Below are 22,961 nucleotides of genomic sequence, written 5' to 3'. Positions count from 1 at the left end.
AGATTGGCTCAGCTCCGGCTGTTGCTGCCATTTGGGGAGTGAACCAGTGGATGGAAGACCTGTCTATCCTTCTGTCTATAACTGCTTTTCAAATAAAAATTTTAAATTATTTTAAAGTTTATTTCACTCAATTTTGAATTTCCATATTCTGTGTGACAAAATGGAAGTATGAAGAGGATACGAAACATTTGTGGACAAATGAACAGATAGTTGATGCAAGAAAAATGTGAAGTTGCACTATTTTTCCATTGTGAATTTTCCATGATCTTTTTCAAGACTCTTCATGTCTGATGCCGACCAAGGTACCATTTCAGGAAAAAGCAGTTTTGTGCTTGTTTAAGTTGCTAGCTGAAACTCCTAGAAAATACCTCTTTTAAAACATTTATTTGAACGCAGAGTTAAAGAGAAAGGGGGAACGGTAGAGAGGTATTCTATGCTCTGATTCGCTCCTCAAATGACAGCAATGGCCACAGTGAGGCCAGATTGAAGCCAGGAGCTTCTTCCAGCTCTTCCACATGGGGGCAGGGCCCCAAGTACTTGGGCTGTCTTTCACTGCTTTCCCAAGTGCCTTAGCAGGGAACTGGTTTGGAAGTGGAACAGCTGGGATTTGAGCTGGTGCCCAAAGGGGATGCTAGTATTGCAGGCGACAGGTTAACCCATTATGTCACAACCCCAGTCCCCAAAACACCTCTTTTACTGAACAATTGACAGTTTCTAGAAAACGAACAAAGTGAGTTAATCACGTCAAGAGAAACAATCGATGCTATTTGATGTCAGCAGGAAAAACTGAGCTTTCAAAGATACTAGAAGTCTAAAAAACACACCTGAGCCCAGCACGGTGGTTCTAGGGGCTAAAGGCCTTGCTTTACATGTACAAGGATCCCACAGGGGTGCAAGTTTCCAATTACTCTACTTCCCATCCTGCTCACTGCTTGTGGCTTGGGAAGGCAGTAGAGGACGGCACAAAGCCTTAGGACCCAGCACCCACATGGGAGACCCAGAGGAAGCTCCTGGCTCCTAGCTTTAGATCAGCTCAGCTCCAGGCATTGAGGCCACTTGAGGAAGTGAGCCAGGTGTTGGAAGATATTTCTCTCTGTCTCTCCTTCTTTCTCTAAATCTGACTTTCCAATAAAAATAGATCTTTAGGGCCCTGTGCAGTAGCCAAGTGACTAAAGTCCTCGCCTTGCACACGCTGGGATCCCATATGGGCACCAATTCTAATCCCAATGGCCTTGCTTCCCATGCAGCTCCCTGCTTGTGACCTGAGAAAGAAGTTGAAGACAGCCCAAAGCCTTGGGACCCTGCACCCGCGTGGGAGACCCAGAAGCGGCTTCTGGTTTTCGATTGGTCCACTTCTGACCACTGTGGCTGCTTGGGGAGTGAATCAGTGGATGGAAGATCTTTCTCTCTGCCTCTCCTCCTCTTTGTATATCTAACTTTCCAATAAAAAATGAAACTTAAAAAAATTTTTTTAATCTTAAAAAATCTTCCTAATCTAAACGCTGGACTCAGAACCCTAACGAAGAAAAGAGAGAAGACAGAACAGGTCAACCAACCATCTCAGATATGATGGACTATGTCAATCAGTGGATTTTTCAAAGACCTCATAGTGCTTGGAGTGGCAAGATTGACAGCGATTCATAACTGTTGCAATATCAAAACCACTGGAGCAAGAACCTCAGAGCATGCCCTACACCCGGGACTTGGGGAGGGTGGGAAATTGGGTGAGCCTTCTCCCTCAATACCCCCCTTTTAAACACGAAGGTAACAATATGGAAAACATACTAATATTATCCACTTTCCTGTAGCCCTTGAACCTTCTTACTCTAAGTATGTAAAGAATATCAAAATAAATTTTATTAATAATTAAAAAAAATACCTACTACTAACTGGCAATTTCTAAATAAGACAAGTTTTTCTGATGAGTTTTAGGATTTGCTTATTTTTATTGGAAAGGCCAATCAGATCCCAGGAGCTGGAAAGGAAGTGGGTGGCCAGGACATGAACTGGAGCTCATATGGGATCCCAGTACTTGCAAGGTGAGGATTTTTTTTTTAAGATTTTATTTATTTATTGGAAAGTCAGATATACAGAGAGGAGGAGAGACAGAGAGGAGATCTTCCGTCCGATGATTCACTCCCCAAGTGACCACAACAGCCGATGCTATGCCGATCTGGAGCCAGGAGCCAGGAACTTCCTCCGGGTATCCCACATGAGTGCAGAGTCCCAAAGCTTTGGGCCGTCCCCAACTGCTTTCCCGGGCCACAAGCAGGGAGCTGAATGTGAAGTGGAGCTTCTGGGATTAGAACCGGCGCCCATATGGGATCCCGGAGCATTCAAGGCGAGGACTTTAGCTGCTAGGCCATGCCGCAGGGCCCAAGGTGAGGATTTGACCATTGAACTATTATGTCGGGTCCATGATTAGTTTTGCGAAGTTATTAGCGAATGTGGCTTTTTTATACTGAATAATGAGAGGCATTAATGTTTAGAAGGCTGTGTAATAAAATATTAGATATCTTGTTGCAGAGTGGATTACTCCAAAATACAGTGACTCCAACATTAACTTGGCAGTTGGACGAGTTCTGCAATCTGAGGGTAGCTGAGCTTGGTTGTGGCCACTGTAGTCATCTGAGGAGTGGAATGGAGTGGAGAATTTGCTTCCACGTGGCTTATTTACAGGGTCTGTGATTCTTTGTGGTTATTTGCAAGAGGCCCTGACTTCCTGTCTCATGAATCTCTTTCCAGGACTTCACAGCCTGAAGCTAGCTCCCCCAAAGCAGGTATTCCAAAAGAAAGAAAGCAAGGTGGCACCTTCCAGAACTCATGCCATGTAATATCCACCAATTTGTACACATTGGAGGTAAGTCACTATACAGAGCCCACAGTCAGAGAGAAGCATTTGGCCCCACATCTCACAGGGAGGATGATCAAAGAGACCGAGTGTGATATTAAAATTACAGTTACACATATGTTAAGAATGTATTCTAATTGCAAGATAGTCAAGTAGGGTTTTTATGTAACAAAGTACCAGAATTCCATTGATGTAACTCCAGATTCCATATCTTACCTATAAGAAGCTATCAGTTCTACATGAAGGAAACAATATGAAAATGGTGGTCTTGCCCACTTTCCTAAAGCCCTTGAAACTTTTTGCCCAAATTAACTATGTAAAGATTGTCAAAATAAAAAAAAATTAAGAATTAATAAATTATTAAACACATAAAAAATGAACTTAAGAAGCTACCAGTTCTTGAATTTGGGTATAGAACTGAGGAATTCCTGGTTACCTGAAAAAGCTATTAAAATATTCCTCTCATTTGCAACTGCATATCTCTGTGCAGTTTTCTTCATATGCTTTAAAATAACATCAGAATAGGTGGGATGCAGAAGCTGAGACCCCAGCTAGCCTCTGTTTAACCATACAGTTAGAAATTTGTGAAATACAAGTGATGTATCGAACCTGAATGAGCGTTGTTTGACTCTGAAGAGGTTTGCGTGTACTCTGTCACGCTGTTTCTGACCCTTGACTTGTAACTTGAGCTTCTCCAGACCTCCAGTCACATTCACAACGCTGCCAGTTAACACTTAGTCAGAAACAGAGCCTCTCTGCTTCCGGCTTAGTACTTGCGTCATCTAGGCTGAGGCTAGATCTTAATGTCTGTCGTGCAGCACGCCGCTGCCAGCTTCTCTCACCTAAAGCTAAGACAAGACGTATGCTGTGGTTGCCGGTTCACCCATTCCGCACACTGCCACCCTTAGTCTCTTTGGACCTTTTCAGCAATCCGCACAAGTGCTTTCTGCAGGGAACCTCACAAGGTGCACACGTACAGCCTCACTGCTTCATGGCGGAGGGAGCCGGCTGTCTGCCGGTGTGGTCCCAGCATCCCTCTCTCTTTAAAGTGCTGGTGACAATAAAAGTTAGATTGCCAGGTCTCTCCTTCCCCTCCCTTCATGTGACTCTCTCAGAGTCATCAGTCATGTAGGAAAAGAGAAGAAATAACCAAATAAGCTAAGTAGATACCTGAATATAGTCTGCTTTTGCCAGCCTGGAAGAAGAGGTGGGGGATGACCATCAGGCAGGCATGCAGTTGCACACACACACACACACACACACACACACACGATTGCTACAGCTGTCTGTGAGGGTGCTCCACAGTGTAGTGGAAAAATTAGGAATTAAATCTGTTTTGGTGCAAAAAATTTTATTTCTATGCATTTAAAAATAATATGTGTTTTCCACAAACTTTTTTGATATTAGTGTGTGTGTGTATATATGTATATATATATAATGGTAAATTGTATTATCTGTATGATTAAAGAATAAAATAAAGATAATTGGAGGGGAAATGGGCATACATAGCTAAGAAATGTGATTATACATTGAAGTATTTGAGTCAGATACTGCTAAAGAGGCAGACCCAATTGCTTAGAGTCAATTCACTCATGGGGCAAACCACCCTATTTGCTTTACCTCCCTATATTTAAGCTTTTAGCAACTCAGACTTGATGGAATGCTCCTAACATTTCTTCAGCATTTTAGTTATCCAATATATCTTATGTCTGTATTATAGCATTTTAAGGAATGGTCAATGGAAAACAATGGACATCTAGGACAAAAACATTCACAGACAGACGGAAGACTGAGTCTAAATATATAAATCAATAAGAAAGGGACAAAAGTGTTAGAAGGCAATTCACAAAATTAGAAATGCAATTAACCAAATAATGTAAACAGGATTTTTCAACATTATTAATGATGAAGAAAATTAATAAAAATAGGGCAGCAGTATAATTACTCTTTCAAAGCATAATATCAGTTAAATACAGTGATAGTGACAGGGTTGGTGAATCGGGTGTTTCTGAGCTCAGACTTTTTCAAGTGAGTTCCGCTGTTGGTGTGCATGTAACCTGGTGTAGCATTTGTGGTAGACAATGTGCCTGTATCTATCAGCATTAAGATGCATGTATCCTGCCTTGAGGTGGTTAGGGAGCTCAGGGAAGGCATGCAATGGGAGTTATTAAAGCCAAGCCTGTGTAGGCCAGGCTGTGTGGAGCCACAAGGCATTGGGAAGGCCCAGAATTGATTAGGGGTGGTGGAGAGGACCCAGGAGGCGCTTGTTGGGAAGGCAGAAAGTGCAGTAAATGAGAGGGATAGGAAGGGACTACAAATGCACAATGGAAACAACTGGCTTTCCATCAACTGACCTAGTGCCCCTGGCACACAGGACCTGTGAACACTGAGTAAGGGCCCTGGGGAAGCGTGAAGCTTATTAGCAAACAGGAAACTCTGAGTTTCAAAGCACCACTAACTGCCTTCAAGAGTTCTGTGACTGCCTCTCATCTTGGTTCTGGTTCTGCATAGTAACATTGCTTCTGAAAGGCAGCTGGAGATCTCTGAGGACTCCTTAGTCTGAAATCTCTGGCAGCTGGGGGTTTCTTCTTTCCCATGTGATCACAAGATACAAATAGATGTTTTACCTGCCTTTGCTAGAACCTTCCTTTGTCTCTTTAAAACACAAAAACAAAAGCAAAACCTCCAGTAGCTGTTGCCCCTGGGAGGCCTGACAGGAGGTTCCCGGTTGCAGAGTGCATTTGCATCTACAGCTGCTGGTCCCAGGCTCAGCTTGCTGTCCTCCTGGTTTGAGGGGGCCTTCTTTGAGGAAGTACAAGGCCCTGTGGCCCCTGGTTTGCTTTGTGGTTTGTGCCATTTCCCACACATTGGCTCATGTGGCAATGAGACAGCAAGAAGCTGCAGAGCAGGGCTGTAACAGGCTGAACTGTATCTTCTAAAAATTTGTATGTTGGAGTAATAACACCCAGAATCTCAGAATTTGACTGTTGGGAGGCACTCCCATTAAAGAAGTACTAAAATGAGACCATGAGGGTATTTCCTTATCTAAAAGAACAGGTCTCCTTAGAAGAGGGAATTTGGACACATAAAAAGCACAGTTAGGATATGGATGCACTGAGAAAGGTCATGTGAAGAGTTACAGAGATGCAATGTGTATGGACAAGAGAATGTGTATGGAGAGAATGTGTATCCAATGTGTATGGAGAAAACCGACTATGGCAGTACTTTAATCTTGGACTTCCAGAATCAAGAACTGGTGAACTTATTTTTTGTTGTTTAAGCTACCCAGTTCATGCTACCATATAATAATGGCCCCATCAATTAATACAGGAGCCCTCATGTCTGGAAGCCTATGGTCCTGGGACTGAGGCAACCCAGCTAAGACCTTCCTGGTTAATTGTTCCTGTTAAGTGTCTCCTTTAAGTGTAGGAGAGTTTTGCTCTCCTACACGTAGCTTTTCTTTGGACTCAGGAAAGGTGGTTCTTGCTCTTACATTGCCCAAACAGTCAGTTCCTAAGTTGAGTCACTAATTTTAATGTGGTCAAGGAAAACAGGGCTGTCAGATCAGGCTGCGTCTTTAGGTCATCTTAGTCCTTAGCTGTGTAGATTCAGAAAGCATTCCAGATCCGGCCAAGTAAGTGACTTCCAAAACCAATCACAAGTAATTAACTGGAATTTTCTGGTTAACAATAAGAGGTTTATTTGCTAAGAAGGCCAAAATATTCATGGTAGACTAGCCTAAAACAAATTTTTTTCTTATCAAACATAGCCAAGTACAGACAAAAAATATTTTAACCTTGGAAGGACCTGCTTTAGAACTGCTTTAAGAGGTCATTCCTTGAGATTGTATTCCCTTGCTGTCCTGGGAAGCAGTGTAGTGACCTGCTCTGAGGGGTCCTTTCTTGGGATTGTTCCCTTGCTGTCCTGGGAAGCAGTGTAGTGACCTGCTCTGGTGGCCCAGGAAGCCTGATGTCACAAAGCAAGCTACAGTTTCTTCATTTAACCAACTAGAGTTCTTCAATTGCTTGTTAGCCCATGTTTTCATTAGACTGTGAGCTGCAAAAGGCAAGGGATTGTGTGTTATCTGTCAGTTTATTTTCAATAGTCTACAAATTACAGTATGTGTTCAAAAAAGAGAAAAGGAATGAATTGAGTTATGCTATCATATGTCCCTTCTGTGGGTTAGGCATTCCAAGTGGCTCAGAAAGAGAGCCAGTCATCTCCTAGTATGCACAGTATTGGATATTGAGTGATAAATCCTTTATTCTCAGCTATCCCAGGCTCTTGGGAATTTTTCTCCTTCCTTCCTTCCTTCTTTCCTTCTTTCCTTCTTTCCTTCTTTCCTTCCTTCCTTCCTTCCTTCCTTCTTTCCTTCCTTCTTTCCTTCCTTCCCTCCCTCCCTCCCTCCCTCCCTCCCTCCCTCCCTCCATCCCTCCATCCCTCCATCCCTCCATCCATTTTATTCAAAAGGCAGATCAGATTTACAGAGACAAGAGGAGACAGAAAGATCTTTCATCTGCTGCTTCACTCCATAAGTGGCCAAAATAGCTGGAACTGAGCCAATCTGAAGCCAGGAGCCTCCTCCAGGTCTCCTATGTGGCCGCAGGTTCCAAGGTTTGTGGCCACTTCCTTCCCAGGGCACAAGCAGGAAGGTGAGTGGAAAGTGGAGCATACAGGGCTCAAACCAGCACCCATATGGGATCCCAGTGCTTGAAGGGGGTGAAATAGGCAATTGAGTCACTGTACTTGGCCAGGGGAATTTCACAAGAAAGATGAAGGAGATTTTGGTTTTTGTCTCACATGAAATAAGAATCTTTATGTAGACAATTGCAGTGGACAAGATTTATTAAGTATATTAAACATGGGCCAGTGCAGTGGCATAGCCAGCAAATCCTCCACCTGCAAGCACCAGGATTCCTTATGAATGCTGCTTCCAGTCCCAGCTGCTACACCTCAGATTAGATCCCTGCTAATGGCCTGGAAAAGCAGTGGAGGACAGCCCAAACCTTTGGGCCCCTGCACCCATGTGGGAGGCCAGAAAGAAGCTCCTGGCTCCTAATTTGGATCAGCTCAGCTCTGGCCCTTTTGGCCATTTGAGGGAGTGAACCAACAGATGGAAGACTTCTACCTCTATCTCTCCTTCTCTCTGTAAAAATTTGCCTTTGAATAAAAATTAAGAAGCCTTTTTTAAAAAAAAAGTATTAAAGATGGGACCCCCCCCCCCCATATAACATCAGCGGGGGGGGGGGGGGACAGGGTTCAAGATAGGAGGACCCAAGAAAATGGTGAAACTGGTGTCTTTTAAGCACAATCTTGAGAGAAAAGAAAAATATGTTAGCAGCTGCTAATGTCACAGGCTGGAGTTCTGAGCCTGGCTAGCTTGTTCGCACGTGAAAGGCCATCGGGAGGGTGTGATTGGAGTCTCTGTCCGTTCTCACAGCAGAAATCTCAGGGACCATCTTCTGCTTCCTCATGATGAAAATTCAAAGAGCTGGAGCTTGACACTGGGATTTTTATCTAAGAACTTTTGGGGAGGTCCTTTGAGATTCCCCCCAAAGAGATTTCCTGACTCAGCTAGAATTCAGGGAGGTGGCATTCACATTTCAATAGGGGCTCCACCTAACACTCAGTTGCTATTCTTACAGTAAAACAAGGAGCCAGGACTGACTTGCCTTTCCCAAGGGGTAAAATGAAGAAGTGAGAGCTTATATTTTCAAAGGAAAATTTCATCAGGAAGCAGAAACTTTAACTAGCCTCACCCAAGTACAACTGCTCTTCCTTGAGCAGCTGTCCATCTGTTCTGTCTAAATTGACAAGTGTTGTCTTCCCTGGTTTTAGTTACAAAATAGCTCCTTATTTTTAAAACTAAACTAACTCTAACCCAAATTATGCCATGAATTATTTCTCGGAGAGACTTCTAGAAACATGTTCTTTATTGTCTATGAGGTTTGTAGACCACGCTTCCCCTGATTGCCAGTGTTTAAACTATCCCACATTTGGGTTCACTCACATCTGTCCACTTATGGTACTATCTAGGCATGCTAAATGACACCCCAAAGTCCAATTCTTCAGGACTAGGGTATGGAGTTGAAAAGGATCTTATAAATGGAGGGATATCCGTTAAACAGGAGAAATTGAGTAAATATTGAGTCTGGGAAATCCAGGAATTTGAAATTAGTTTTTAAATTTAAAAAATTATTTTCATTTTTTTATTTGAAAGTGAAAGTGAGAACTAGAAAGAGAGATCTTCTATCTTCTTGTTTGCTTCCCCCAGATTCTCTTAACAGGCGCAGGGCTGGGCCATCCTGTAGATGAGAGCCCGGAACTCCATCCAGATCTTCCATGTGGGCGGCCAGAATGCAAATACATGAGCCATTGCCTGCTCTCTCCCAGAGTATGGATTAGTGAGGGCCTGTATCAAAAGTGGAAAACCGGGGCCTAAACCCAGCACTCCACCATGTGATGCGTGTATTCCAAGCAAAGTCCTACTTGCTGCACCAAACACCTGAGCCAAAACAGTGATGGAATGAGATATTCTAGAAGCTGATTCTCAGTGGAGGATCTTCTGCTCCATTGTTGGTGCAGATCTGGAAGCCTCCATATAGACAGACTAGGGAAGGGACGGACCTCTCAGCGCTCAGTGGTCACATGGCACTGGGCCCACTTTCAGATCTGGAAGCCTTCATATAGACAGAGTAGGGAAGGGACGGCCTGGGCCCTGATGTTCCAAGAAACTCATCACAAACTCAGTAGACTGAGGTTTCAGTGGGGTTCTGTTTTGGTTTTCAATAATCCCTGTCCATATTCCAGCTGGTTATTCAGCATGCTTTCTCCATGAGCCTCCTGAGCACATGCTTGCTGCTGTATCCCCAATACCGTCACCCAGGACAGTAGTACTCCACGGTCTGAATGAATATGTTATCAGATACCTGTTGGGGCAGGTGGATAGAAAAACAAATCTGTGTTGGTGCATGTTCCTAATTCCCACAGTAATTTATCATTCTCTGTGACAGGCCCGTTGGTCCAGCCACCTACCCCTTGGTGGCTCTCAGGGCTTAGTCACTTGGGTCAAATGCCTTCACTTTGGACACTAGCTGCTTATTAACTAAGCCGTTGCAGCACTAGCTCTTGTAACCTTAGATTAATTTGGGTTAATTCTTAACCGTTTCCTTTCTGTACATGTGCTGTTCAATGGTTTGCCTTTATCTGGTTTTCCCCAATTTCCTGTGCCTTTGTGGTTTTCAACAGGAGCACTGTAGCCAGGGCCGGAGGCAGCCACACCAGACAAATGTGGGTACCCAAGTCCTCGAGGAGGCCTCTCCTACTGCTGTGTGTCTCACCCAACTGATGTCCATCCAGACACTCCCACCCAGCATGATTTATGATAGAGGGAGAAGCAAGCCTCCTGCAGAGGTGGCATGGATGATGCAGACAGAATCCCCAAAGACGATCATTCTGCAACAATAAAGGTTGGTGACAACTTTTCTCTCCAGCTTGGATGAAAAGACTTTCTCATTCTCATGAATCTCATTTGTGTGTTTTCTCCACATGACCTGTGGAACAAACAGGCAATAGCTGTTTTAAATCAATAGTATAAGCTTTGTGGAGGCTAAGAATTTCTCTGTGATTGATTGGTCAGCATCTAGCACAGTGCCTGACTTGTTGATGCTGAAGAAGTGTTTGATAGAAGAAGGAAAAGGAGGAGGGGAGAAGGGAGAGACAAAAAGATGGAAAAGCTATTCAGAAATACTATAGCAGTGTTGTCTTTAAGTAGATGTACCATCATTGATATCCACACTCAGTAAGGCTATTTAAATCACTTGGCAAAATGAAGACAGCACTTGGGAAAATAAAATAGGGCAGCCGAATAGCAGCAAGAAAATGCACTCATAGGACTGAAGGGTAAACAGCAGGGATCATATGGTAAGAGAGATTCAAAACTCTAATGTTAACAGCCGTTTGTTCTGTCTGTGCCAGTTCTCAGAGGCAAATGGAATAACCAGGAACTTTGTTTTTGGACTACAACAGATGTTTTATGGGTAACTGGCAAACTGAAAATTGGAGGTGATAAATTGACTGCAAAATGGTCCATTTGGTATTTAGAAAAGGCCAACTGATCAGAAATAGTGCTGAGGAAATTTGCAATTATCTAAGCTTCCTGCTGTGGAGGGAGATTAACCACGTGGAAAATGCTCAAAGATATTTAGTTATCTGTCAAGGAAAAACATCTCCATTTAGACAAGAAAGATGAAGGGAAATGACACATTTTTAGTGTCAATCATTTTTATGTTTGAGATTATGCATCTACATAATAATTCAGGTCCAGCAGGCCAGCTTTGACTGACAGATACCTTGAACACCACCACCGTGAGGGCAGAGAGGAGTGATGACAGCGTCGATGGCTGTAAAGTCAAATGCTGCTCAGGAAGGGGACTGCTTCTTCAGCAATCCCAATAACAGCATGTATTAAAGCTCTCAGTGTTGGTAAAATTAAGGGTAATTTTATATTACTCAAACCTGGGGAAAACAAAATGTGATTTTGGGGTAACATGTAAAAATATCTCCAAAGGAAACTCAAGAAAATGTCTTGTGTGACACCGACTTTGCAAGGATTGTGTTAATGAAGATTGTGGTTAGGTACATTGAAGTCCCAGGGCAATTTAGACTATCATAATCACCAAGCCACTGTATTAAAAACAAATAGCAAGGAGCTAGATAGACACTGGCTGCAGACTAGCAAAAATAAATACATGTACCATCTTGACTATTGTGGGTTATTTCTAGAATTATAGTAAGATGACCAAGACATTGGATGTGTAATTTAATGTAGAACCAGAAGCATTCAGTGGGTCCCCAACTTCAGCCAATGATGTTTTTTGCCATTGCTTTTGCCCTTTTTGCTATTATTTATTCAACACGATTTTTTTTAAATCAGATTTTTTTTTAAACTTAAACATATTTCAATGAAAACAATGGGTGTTACTATCTCAAATCTTTAACAGACATTCTTTGGAAAACACTTCAGTAACAAAATAATCACTGGTTAAGTCTGTTTCAAAGGGATTTCTGTGTAATAGAGACATGCTAGAAGAGAAGAAATTAGAACCCTTGCAACTCATGGGAAATGTTGGGGTAAATCAGATGCTCAGATTACAGTTTTCTCTTTGTGGCTTTATTTAAGAAGCAAGTTAATATTTACACAACATTGAACTTCAAAGTCCAGGCAATAAGGAGAAATAGAGTGAGAGAGAAAAATAAACTGGCGGGCTCCTCCCTATTCCTCCCTACCCTTCGGGGTATGAGAGGTGGCAGCAAGACAGCCAGTGGAGAGGAGGAGTTAGGGCACAGCTACTGTTTGTGAAATTATAAAGGTATATTATGCTACAGTACAAACGCCAAGTTTCATAACTTTCCTGGTTTTCGTTCCTGTGGACTGTCTCTTGCGTTCTGCCTCTCTGTGACCATGTTGTGTGTTTACAAGTGTGCCCTTGGTTTTGAGGCATGAGGGCTGCTTGGGGAACAAAGTAGCACAGCAAAAAGGTGCCCTAGTCATTATTCTTTTCTTTTTTTTTTTAAGATTTCTTTTATCTTTTTTTTTTTTAAGGTTTATTCTATGTTGGACCTTGAGCTAAAACCAAAAAAGATTTATTTTATTTTTATTGGAAAGTCAGATATACAGAGAGAAGGAGAGACAGAGAGGAAGATCTTCTGTCCGATGATTCACTCTCCAAGTGGTCTCAATGGCTGGAACTGTGCTGATCAGAAGCCACGAACCAGAAACTTCTTCTGGGTCTCCCATGCGGGTGCAGAGTGCCAAGGCTTTGGGCCATACTCAGTTGCTTTCCCAGGCCACAAGCAGGGAGCTAGACAGGAAGTGGGGCTGAAGGGTTAGAACCGGCATCCATATGGGACCCCAGCATGTGCAAGGCAAGGATTTTAGCCACTAGGCTACCACACTGGGCCCCGTTATTCTTTACAAATGCTCCCTCTGTGGAGAGGCTGGGCCTGCGGGCATCATTTGTTCCTGACTTGGCAATTGGGTTAGCCTCACATTTGGCACAAGCAGAGTGGACAGGAGGTGAAGCTTGGCCAGGTGGACCCTTGGACAAAACATGCTAGGCTTGCGTTGATGGGACCCTCCATGCCCGAAGGAAACATTTTGCCAGCATTAAGACCTTATGATGATGTGCGACATTGAGGTATCCATACACACATCCATTTAGAAATGTTAAGGCCAGGCTAAGCCTGAAGGTGGGAAAGGAAGTCCAGACAGACATGCCTTTCAAAGAAAAAGATGAAGTGAACTTTGAAAAGCCAAGTGCCATCTCCCTGTGGAAGTGGAGCCTAACTCCCCTTCTTCTGTAGGCTGTATTCTCTGGTGACTTCCTTCCCCTAAGACCTGTGTGGAAAGAGAAAGAGACCAACTCGACAGCAGAGAGATCTCAAAAACACTACCTCTCACAGGTGAGGGAAGTTGACAAGCACAGTGATTCAGGGCCCTTCCTGACAGAGCGGCCCTTCACCTCTGTGGTCCTTCTATCAAAAATCTGTCACCCCAGTCCCACCGTGAGAGTAAGAGCTAACCCACAGTGATAGAAACCCCATCACTGATTGCCTAGAACTGTCCAGGCCACCAGTGACAGGAACACGGGAAAGATGTCAAGGCCAGAGGCTTAGGCAGGCCCAGCAACTAAACGCAATGCCATGACCTCGATGCTTCCCTGGGACACGGGAAGGCTGTTAGCTCAAAGCTGAAGAAACCAAGTGGAGCTTGGCCTGTCATTTAGATTGCAGCATGTCAGTTACATCACTTAGCCTCATCAAATGTGCCCCACAAAGGAAAGTTGGCCATTTTAAGAGTAGCTATAAGAATCCCTCATTTTGCAGATGTTGGGGTCCCCTCATCCGCTTGGTCAGGGGGCCACCCTGGACTCCTCATCCATCCAATGAAGCTCTTCAGCTCCCCAGCTGTGCAGGTCCAACTCTCCAGGTCTGCTGGGTCTGGGCCCATCTCTGCAAGTTCAGTAAGCTTTGTCAGCTTTTTGTCATTCTCTTCACGAGGCTGCCTTCACAGGGGTGTCTCCAAAGCACAGGCCTCCTGGGCCATGCCTGGTTCATCCAGCCTTGGAAACTGACACTCCCCACCCACCTCATCTCCCTCAGATTGCCCATACTCCCTTTCTGCTTCTGCCAGATGGCTGACAATTCTCTTCAATGTCTTCTCATGTCCACTTCTACTGGGTCTTCACTATTCAGGACTGTCTTTGAAAGATGGTCCTTGGGAACTTTCTGTCCCGAGACAGACACTTCAGGCCTCGTCTTTGGTGTTCTGTTAGGTACCGCGCCCCAACCCATCACCCTACTCACCAACTCTCCTGCATGACCCTGGCGTCACACTGATTCACTATTCATTTGGGAATCAGCTAGTATAGTGAGCAAAACAGGAAAAAAGAAAACCCCTGCTTCCTTGGCACTTTCCTTCTTCGCCCATTATTTTTCCTTGTCCTCTCCATGTGAAGGCTAGAGACGAGACTCTAACCTAGCCAGATTCTGGAGTGTGTCTAGCAGCGGTGCCCAGCACACCGACCATGCACAGAATAAGACAGCAGGGTGCAGGCATGAGAGTCCCCAACTGTGCTCCTCTCACCGTGAGAGGTAGAAAAACGCCTTCATTGTGCTTAGCCTAACTGTAGGGCATTGTTCTGTTCCCAGGAGCTGCACACGGTTGGTGACATGAGAGTGGGTGTCCCTCTGTGAGAGTCTCCTTTCAGTTCTGTAACCAATACTTTGGTTGTCCACTTTTAATTCTAAGAATTCAGTTACAGATGAAGCACAATTGTGTTTCTGGAAGAGAAGGTGAAATTTGTGAACCGTGGCACCATGTCACAGGGCTAAGTGGATCCAAGGTTAGGAGGACACAGAGTGGACTCCCTTCCTTACCTTGTAAAGGGATAGTCACACAGATGCATCCACACTAGAGCTTTCTGGTTCAGCTTCTATTGCTTTACCCAACAGCCTTTAGTACTGTTTGATTCTTTTTTCTCTAATTAGAAAATGTTAGAAAATGAGTTGAAACAGAACAATGATGAAGCAAGAGGAAAAGGGGCAGCCCCAAAGGTCGTTTGCAGAGTTCTTTGCTCTCAGTGACAGGCGCAGGGAGGTGGGAGATCCGCTACTGTCTACAGCCAGTGGCCTCAGGAAGGATGTCTGGCCTGGCCTTGGGCAGTCAGCCTTCCCATCAGGGCTGAGTCACTAGCTGAGTCTGCGGCTGCCTTGCTCTCTGGGCAGCCCTCTGCTCCAGCTCCAGAGCCTCAGGAACAGATGTGCAGAATGCTGAACAAGCTTCTGGGAAGCACAGCACAGAAGCACCTCCTCCACTCTTGGGACACATCGACTGTCCAAGCCCCTCTTTGTCCCCTGTCTTATGATATCAACGGAAAGAACATAGCCTCTGCACTGGAGGCCCAGGAACAAGGAGCACTGCCTTGTCCGGGATCTTGGGCCTGATGCTCAGACTCTGTATGCCTCAGTTTACCCTCCCCTTGTCTCCAGCTCCTTACAAGGATCAGCGCCCTGTGCAGTACTCTGTCAGCTCAGTCGTCACTTCCAAGTAGACATGTCTGGACTTGTACTTCAACCACCTCCGACCAGGATTTCATCTCCTGATTCCCAACATTGCATCCGATTGTCAGGCTTACTGTTAGATTGGTGCATGTGTCCGTGCAAAGGTGGAGTATGAGTGTGCGACTACCAGATGGCTTACCCCTCGGCCAGCAGCTGAGATTCTTGGGGTGGTAGACATAGGTATTGGTTTGGTTCCCACGAAAACCATCTGCTGCAGGAAACCCCTGAGCAAATGCAGCTATTGGTGATCTAAAAGTGAAAAACAGAAACATTGGCTAGCCCAAGTGTGTTGCCATCACATTATGTCTGATACATCCTATACTGTCTTCCCCATGGAATTTGCAGCAGGGACATACCTTCCAGGGTAGGTCCAAGAGCAGCTCTTACCTTTCCAGGCCCCAGCTGGGCATTTGCTTCCAGAACAACAGGTTTACATGTGCGCTCATGTAGGTGTGTCCCTTTGGAGGGATCAGGAGGAACCTTAGCATCAGGCCATTTTCTTCTCTAGGTCCCAACAGCTGCAGAGGCCTTCTGGCCAGCCAAGCCTGGGAGGTGTGAGTGGAGGGAGGGCAGTGTGCTCCTCATAGGTTTGGTGGAGGAGCAAAGGTAGAAGCAGCACTCAGCTGAAGGGGGCTGCCGTCACCAGCCACTGAGTGAGTTCCAGGGGGCCATGCTGCTGCTCAGGACGCTTCTGGAAGGCCACAAGTCAGGCTCTTCAGTTGAGTGGCTTCACAGAAACCACTTGACAAGTAAACAGATCACACAGCTGGCCCTCAGCAGTCCAGAAGGCTTGTGACCCTGTTGGAGAGAGTCCATGTTGGGGAAATATGTCACCAGTGTGCCCTAGGCTGAGCCCTGACCTTCCTACAGATCCATGGCGAACACCGTGCTTGAGCAGACTGTCGTCTCACTGTTGCTCCTGTTTTCTTCCTCCCTCCTCAGCCCCGGCAAGTCAAATCCCTTAGGAATTCTGATGTTGTCTGGAATCAGCTGAATTTTCTCAGTTTGTCATTCCAATTCTGGTTTCCATCCAGGATGCACTGCCATATTCCAGTCCAGTTCACATTCCCTGAAGTGTGCCACAGATATTTTCTTTTATTTTTAGTCTAAACTTGTTTTATTTTTAAATGTTTGGTGCATAGGTGAGGGGATTGCAGACCCAAATAAGTCTTTGAGTGGGATGGGAAAGGAAGGGGAGTGGCAGCTAGGGAAAAGACTCCACCTCCTTCCTGAAACCACAGGGCAGGGCAGAGGGCGATGCTGCACAGCTCACATCAGCGCCAGAGAACAGGCATGGTGCCCTGGTTTCGTCCCAATGACTACCATGTGGAAAAGGATGTCCTGGGGGTGTTCCTTGAGTAGTATCAATTGTTCTACAAAGGTGTTGACCTCACTGAGCCAGGTGTGCGATACCACTGTCCATATTTGCCACTGTCCATGTCTGTTTCGGTATATCCATAGCCTGAGAGGCTTGGTGGAGAATTTGGCAACATTCTCCAAGTTGTTTGTGTTTTCTAGATGCAACCCTGCCTTGCCTCTCCAGTTACTATTTTTATCTAAAACTACTGAAATGCTTCTCTCAAGTACCACTACTCCAAGCCCCCAGCAGCCTCTGCCTTCACTAGGCCACTGAGCTGTTCTCAAGGCCCCTGCAGACTTGGCGCAGGCCCTGTTGAATAGTTGGTTGTTGGTGTCTTACCTGGCCTGCCTGTCCTTTGTGTTAGAGATAGCTTACTGCTCTGCAGTGTCAGGGCTTGGGGTAGACGCAATACCACTTCACAGGTGCTCCTGAATGTTTGCTCAAGATAAGGATAAAAGGCTGTGCCGCCTCAGCAGTGCTCTCCTCTTTCCTGCAGGTGGAGTGGGGGAGGGATGTTAAGGGAGGAAACCCAGTGGTCAGCTTGGCTTCTGTCTTTACTGTATTACAGTTTTGAGTAATCATACATTTCTTTAAGAAAAGATTGGGTGCTGAAAATTTGAAACCCACTGAACACCACTGTGATTATTCTTATGCTTAATGGATAAGCTGGGCAACTGCTACTCACCTTTGCTAAGTGCACCTGCAACACAGAGAAGCCATTAGGAAAGGAAGAGTTCACTTCGCTGGTGCATCTTCCATAGCACCAAAGAAAAATGCCTGCCCCATGGAAAGGGATTTCTTATATGATGTACTTGGCCACTTCAATTCAAGAAGTTTATCTTCTAGAATTACCACGACAATATGAGAGGTAATTGGCAAACTAGTAGACACAGCATGTTATAGACGGCTCAGCAGATACTCCACTGGGCAGAGATCAGAGGAAGCAAGGTGGGCCCTGTTGAGGATGATGATGACTGTGGCCGCTGGCATCCTTACATCTGTGTCTTTTGATGTGATCTGATCCGGGGATCTGTAGTTATGATGCCTTTTCCCTAGAACACGAGTGTGTCTTCATTTGAAGTGAAGCTCCTTATCTATTGAGATTATTTTAGCTTGCCAGGAAAATTTTAAATGCCCAAGTATCCCAAAGGTTTGTGATGATGACTGCTTGACTCGCCATCTTGAGCACTAGGCAGTGCCTGATTTTACGCAGTGTGTTCATACGATAAATAGTGATGGCAACGCTGAGTCATAAGCCAAGGAAGGGTCGTCATCACGCAGCACTAGCGCTGTATTGTGCAGGAATAGCACACCGAGCTAATATACATATCGTCTTCCGGCTACAGTGCCAGGGAGGAATGAGCTGGTGGTGTTACAGTCAGAGAAATGCTTGTAATACCTTTGGGCCTTGAAAGTAATTCCATCTCCCTCTTGAAGTGATTTATTTTTGTCATTACTTGGAATGGCTTTCCTGAACTGTGCCCAATATGTCTTTCCTCTTGCTGACTGCTCGTCTCATTGCAAGAGTGGAAGGTGGTCATGGGCTGTCTCCACAGAGGCCTTCACTGAAGTCAGTCAATTTAGCTCCTACCTTCCTGCCTTCCTTTCCTCATCCTCATCTTCCTTCATCCAGGCTGTGAGAACCCTACACGTGAAAGAGCCAGGATTTCCAACATGGAAACTGGCATTGTATCTATGAGGAGAGGGAAGTGGAGTGTGTTAGGGAGATATTAAGCATAGTTTTATCCTGCCCAAGATTTCACTGAAGAGATAGTAAAGGCATTTCTAAAATATTAAACTTGTGGGAATTGTGTACAGCACACTGAGCTCCCACATCACAGCAGCAGTTCAAGTCCCAGTTCCTCTACTACTGATCCAGCCTCCTGCTAGTGTGCCTGTGAGGCAGCAGGTGATGGCCCAAGTGCTTGGGTTACTGCCAGCCACTTGGAGATCTAAGTGGATCTCTTGGATCAGATCACATCAAAACCTTTATCCAACCCAATGTTCCTTAGGAGGTAGGAAAAAGGAAGTTGTGCAAACTTGTTGGAGATGACTACTCAAAATGTGAAAAATTGACATTGGAACTCACGGACTGACTGAGAACCAGTCACCTACCAGCTCAACAGATATTTTCATTTCCAAGGGGAGGGGAAGCTGGGAAGGGGAGAGAGAGCATGCACAATCTCTCTGAATGGTCCTTCCTGTATCCATGTCTGTCTCCTCCATTAGACGGTGTGGGACGTATTTGAAGTCAGCGTCTTCCATGGTACCTCAACAGATGTAAACATTTCAGTGAATGAAAAGCTGAATGTGGCAAAGGAGGCACTGAATGCAAGCTGGTGGCTTCTGCATGTGCCTCAGCAGTCCTGGATCACTGTTACGCTCCAGGGTCTGGGATTGTTTCTTGGAAGCTGTCCTGGACTCCAGTATCTGTCTTCAGAGACATTCCACTTGTACTGCCTGCAAATGTTACAGAACCAGCCAGCTTCCAGAGCCACTCATGACAACATCATCAAGTCACAACTTCTGTATTCAGTCTTGTCTGAAATTTTTCAACTCACATCCTCCTGGTAGGACTTGTTGTTGTCATACAACAATAATCACTTTCGTCTTTCTCACTAATAGTGTGGATTAAGTCATATCAAGGTATAAACTTCTTTAGGAGTTCTGCACACAATGTACAAAATTTGTGTCCTGAAGTTGACTTTCAAAGAATACCCAAGGATCATTACAAAGAAATCATTACTAGCCCACAGAATCCCTAAGCATTGGCATCTTCCCATGGCAGCTGCCAGCTAATCCTCCTTAAACCACACTCTTGGCATGTAATTCCTGCAAAGGCCTGGCATCTGAAGTCTGCACCTCAGAGTTGAAAGCCACCCACCAGCTGGTCCCTGTCCTCCTTCTGTAATCCTGTGTATTTCACATCATGTGCTATCATACAAGCAATATCCACTATCATCTCTGCTTCTTTGTCCAAGTAGCTTCCCCTTCCCTGGAACTTCTCCTTGTCCTCCACTTTGCTGCATCAGCTGACTGGAATCAGCTGCTTGGGCATCCCGGTACCCACTCCTCCAGGGAACTAGATCAAAGTCTAGGTCTAGATCCAATTCCAGACCTCATTCTCAGGATTTGTTCTGAAGACCTGGTTTCTATCTGATTAGAATAAGAAGGGGAACACTTGACAGGAGCCTCAGAACTCATGTTTCCACTGAGGTCATACATAAATGTTATAAACTGCATAGATAAGAAAATTCCCCAGCGGTGCAAATCACAGTGAGAGGAAGGCGGCCTGAGGAAATTCAGTCAAAATTCAGCAGCTCCTCCCTTTCCAAGGCATAATGGACAGGGAGGTGGGTAACAGGCAAAAGAACTGCTTCACAATGCCAAAGTGCATGCAATGTCATATTTCTACATTGCTGTAAAATCAGAATGCATGTCAGAGAATGTGTTCAAGCTATTCACACCCCCCACATCAGGGGCTAATTTAGTATTGTCATCCCCTCCGCAAGAAGGTGCAGAGGCCACAGGCTTTCATGGCCCCAGGAGAATGGCTGCTGTCGTTGACACCATTCCTACCACCTCCATATGTGTGCCTTTTCTGCCAGCCATGCCCTCAAGAGGACCATAGAAGGGTTTCCTGTGGGGTTTGGCCCTTGCTTCCTTTGGCTGCAGGCTGTTAATGGAGATGCTTGCCCAGGCTCTCAAAGCTGGAGCATGTAGCAGCCAGCCTTGAAGGGCTTTCTTTTAGCCTCCCACCTGAGTGCATGCAGAGGTGGGCAGACCTAGGCCCTGTAGCCCTGCCCCCTCCGTGTGCACTGGCACACACAGCCACACTTCCTTGCTCTAATTGCAGGAAAGCGTCTCCATTCTCCTAAATAATTCTTTTTATTAAGTCTAGATTTCAAACAAACATCTGCATGGAAAGATTTATCCTGGGGGCACCAAACCTACTCTTTTTAAGATTTCAGTCAAAAAGCATGTTTCTATCCTTCTGGGAGAAAGGGGAACCAATCAAAAACATAAAACTCAAGGCAAAGAAGAAAATGCACGGTTCTGGTGCACACCAGAGAACTCCCATCTGCTGCCTTGTTCCTCTATTGCCTGCAGTGACCCAACTTGGCCAAAGCTGGGAAACTCCGGGCATGCCTTCCACATGAGTGGGAGGGACCAAGTGCTTGAGCCATGAACTATGTTAATTGGCAGCTGGGATGTGGAGCCAGCACCAGGACACAAGTGTCCTGACCAGTAGCTCAATTGCTAGATCAAACATCCATTCCCCATCATTCTATTGTGCTGATAAGCTCAAGGAGGCAAGACAACAATTAACTTCTTTAGTAGTCTGCTTTGTAGGTGAGCATCTAGCCTGGTGTGTGTGTTGGAGGTGGTAGCAGACCTGTCCTGGGTGTATAGGTGTGTGTCTCTGTGTGTGTGTTGGAGGTGGTAGCAGAGCAGCCAAAAGCATTCACAAAGGATGTTAGGATCCATGGTGGAACTTCTAGGGTTAGGAAAAAGCATTGCAGAGGAGCCTGAGTCATGTGCCCATAGTGTGAACAAGCAGGTGCCAGTGTGCCTGTGAACATCAGAAACGAGGAAATGGTAATTTGAAGGATTTCCTGTGTGGTGGTTAGATAGAAATACAGCACCGTAGAGACTCACAAGGGCACTTCCAGAAGTTTACAGAAGATGGAATTAAAAGACAAGTTCTAGTGCCAAAAAAAAAAAAAGGTTTTTTGAAAGCATGTATACAAGAGGTCTCTAAGAAGTGCACAGGCAATTTGTATTGTGAAAAAAACTTCCTGCAAATTTTGGCTCCAAATTAACTTCCCTTTTCGTTTGACTTCATGAGCTTTTGGAAGTGTGCTTCCCATACTGTGGCCCAAGGAGCCAGATGGCCTAGCGATAACTGCACACACTAGGATGGGTTGCCCCCGACGGGTACCGTCTTCCAATTTTTCCAAAGTGTTAGAATGAAGGAGTTGGATCTGAGGGAAAGTTGGGAAAGAAAGGATTTTAAATTTCCCTCATTAATTGAGAATTACTTTTTTCTTTCTTTTTTTTTTTTAGAAAGAAAAATGTGTTTTTATTTGAAAGGCAGATTTACAGAGAAAAGGAGAAAAAGATTTTCCATCCAGTGGTTCACTTGCCAAACAGCTACAGTGGCCAGAGATGAGCCAATTGAAAGCCAAAAACCAAGGAGCTTCTTCCAGGTCTCCCACATGGGTGCAAGGGCCCAAAGACTTATGCTGTTCTCCACTGCTTTCCCAGGCTATAAGCAGGGAGCCAGATCAAAATGGGGCAGCCGAGACACAAAGCAATACCCATATGGGATGCCAGTGCCACAGGGAGAGGCTTAGCCCGGAGAATTTTTTTCCCGTTTCAAAGATGAGTTAGAAACGTTCATTGTAGGAAGCAACCAGCTCCCACCAGATTAGCCTTTTCTAAAATGTATGTTGTAATATATACAGCCAGTTTGTGCTTCTGTTGCTAGTGTTGATATTCTTGTGTTGCACATTAGGTCAGTACAGGCATTGTATTGTATCTCTGTGCTTATGGATCTGATAGACAAATGACTATTTACCTGGTACCGGTGATGTGGAACATTCTTTTGGGTTTTTTAAAAGATTTATTTATTTTTATTACGAAGTCAGATATACAGAGAGGAGGAGAGACAGGAAGATCTTGCGTCCGATGATTCACTCCCCAAGTGACCGCAACGGCCAGTGCTGCGCCGATCCGAAGCCACGAACCAGGAACCTCTTCCGGGTCCCCTGCATGGGTGCAGGGTCCCAAGGCTTTGGGCCGGCCTCGATTGCTTTCCCAGGGGCACAAGGAGGGAGCTGGATGGGAAGTGGAGCTGCCAGGATTAGAACCGGCACCCATATGGGATCCCGGGCGTTCAAGATGAGGACTTTAGCTGCTAGGCCACGGCACCGGGCCCAATGTGGAACATTCTTTACCTGCTCTTTGTCACTGGTACTCTGTTCTCTGACTTGCTTGTTCATGCCCTCGTCCTAATGTGTTGCTTGTACAGTCAGCACGGGTTTGAATCCTTTAATTATCATTCTCATTAAAAGTGTTCTCCAAATATGTCCTTTGTCCCTTGTTTATGGCAGTATTTATTTA

At 45.1% G+C, this 22,961-nt stretch overlaps 1 protein-coding gene across 4 annotated transcripts in view; it reads left to right on the top strand.

The window, feature by feature from the left end:
• Positions 1-2,749: 2,749 nt before the first annotated feature.
• Positions 2,750-22,961, top strand: part of ZBTB38 (zinc finger and BTB domain containing 38) — a 125,099-nt gene continuing 104,887 nt past the window's right edge. For all 4 annotated transcript variants that reach the window (XR_005886212.1, XR_005886213.1, XM_041004108.1 and 1 more), the window contains exons 1-2: positions 2,750-2,860; positions 10,100-10,320. The gene's annotated coding sequence lies outside the window, so the exon portion shown is untranslated. The remainder of the gene's footprint in view (positions 2,861-10,099; positions 10,321-22,961) is intronic.

Source organism: Ochotona curzoniae, unplaced genomic scaffold (genome assembly GCF_017591425.1).
Source record: "Ochotona curzoniae isolate NIBS_2020 unplaced genomic scaffold, NIBS_Ocur_1.0 contig_1302, whole genome shotgun sequence".
Taxonomy (NCBI): domain Eukaryota; kingdom Metazoa; phylum Chordata; class Mammalia; order Lagomorpha; family Ochotonidae; genus Ochotona; species Ochotona curzoniae.
This window is presented reverse-complemented; position numbering and strand designations above follow the sequence as displayed.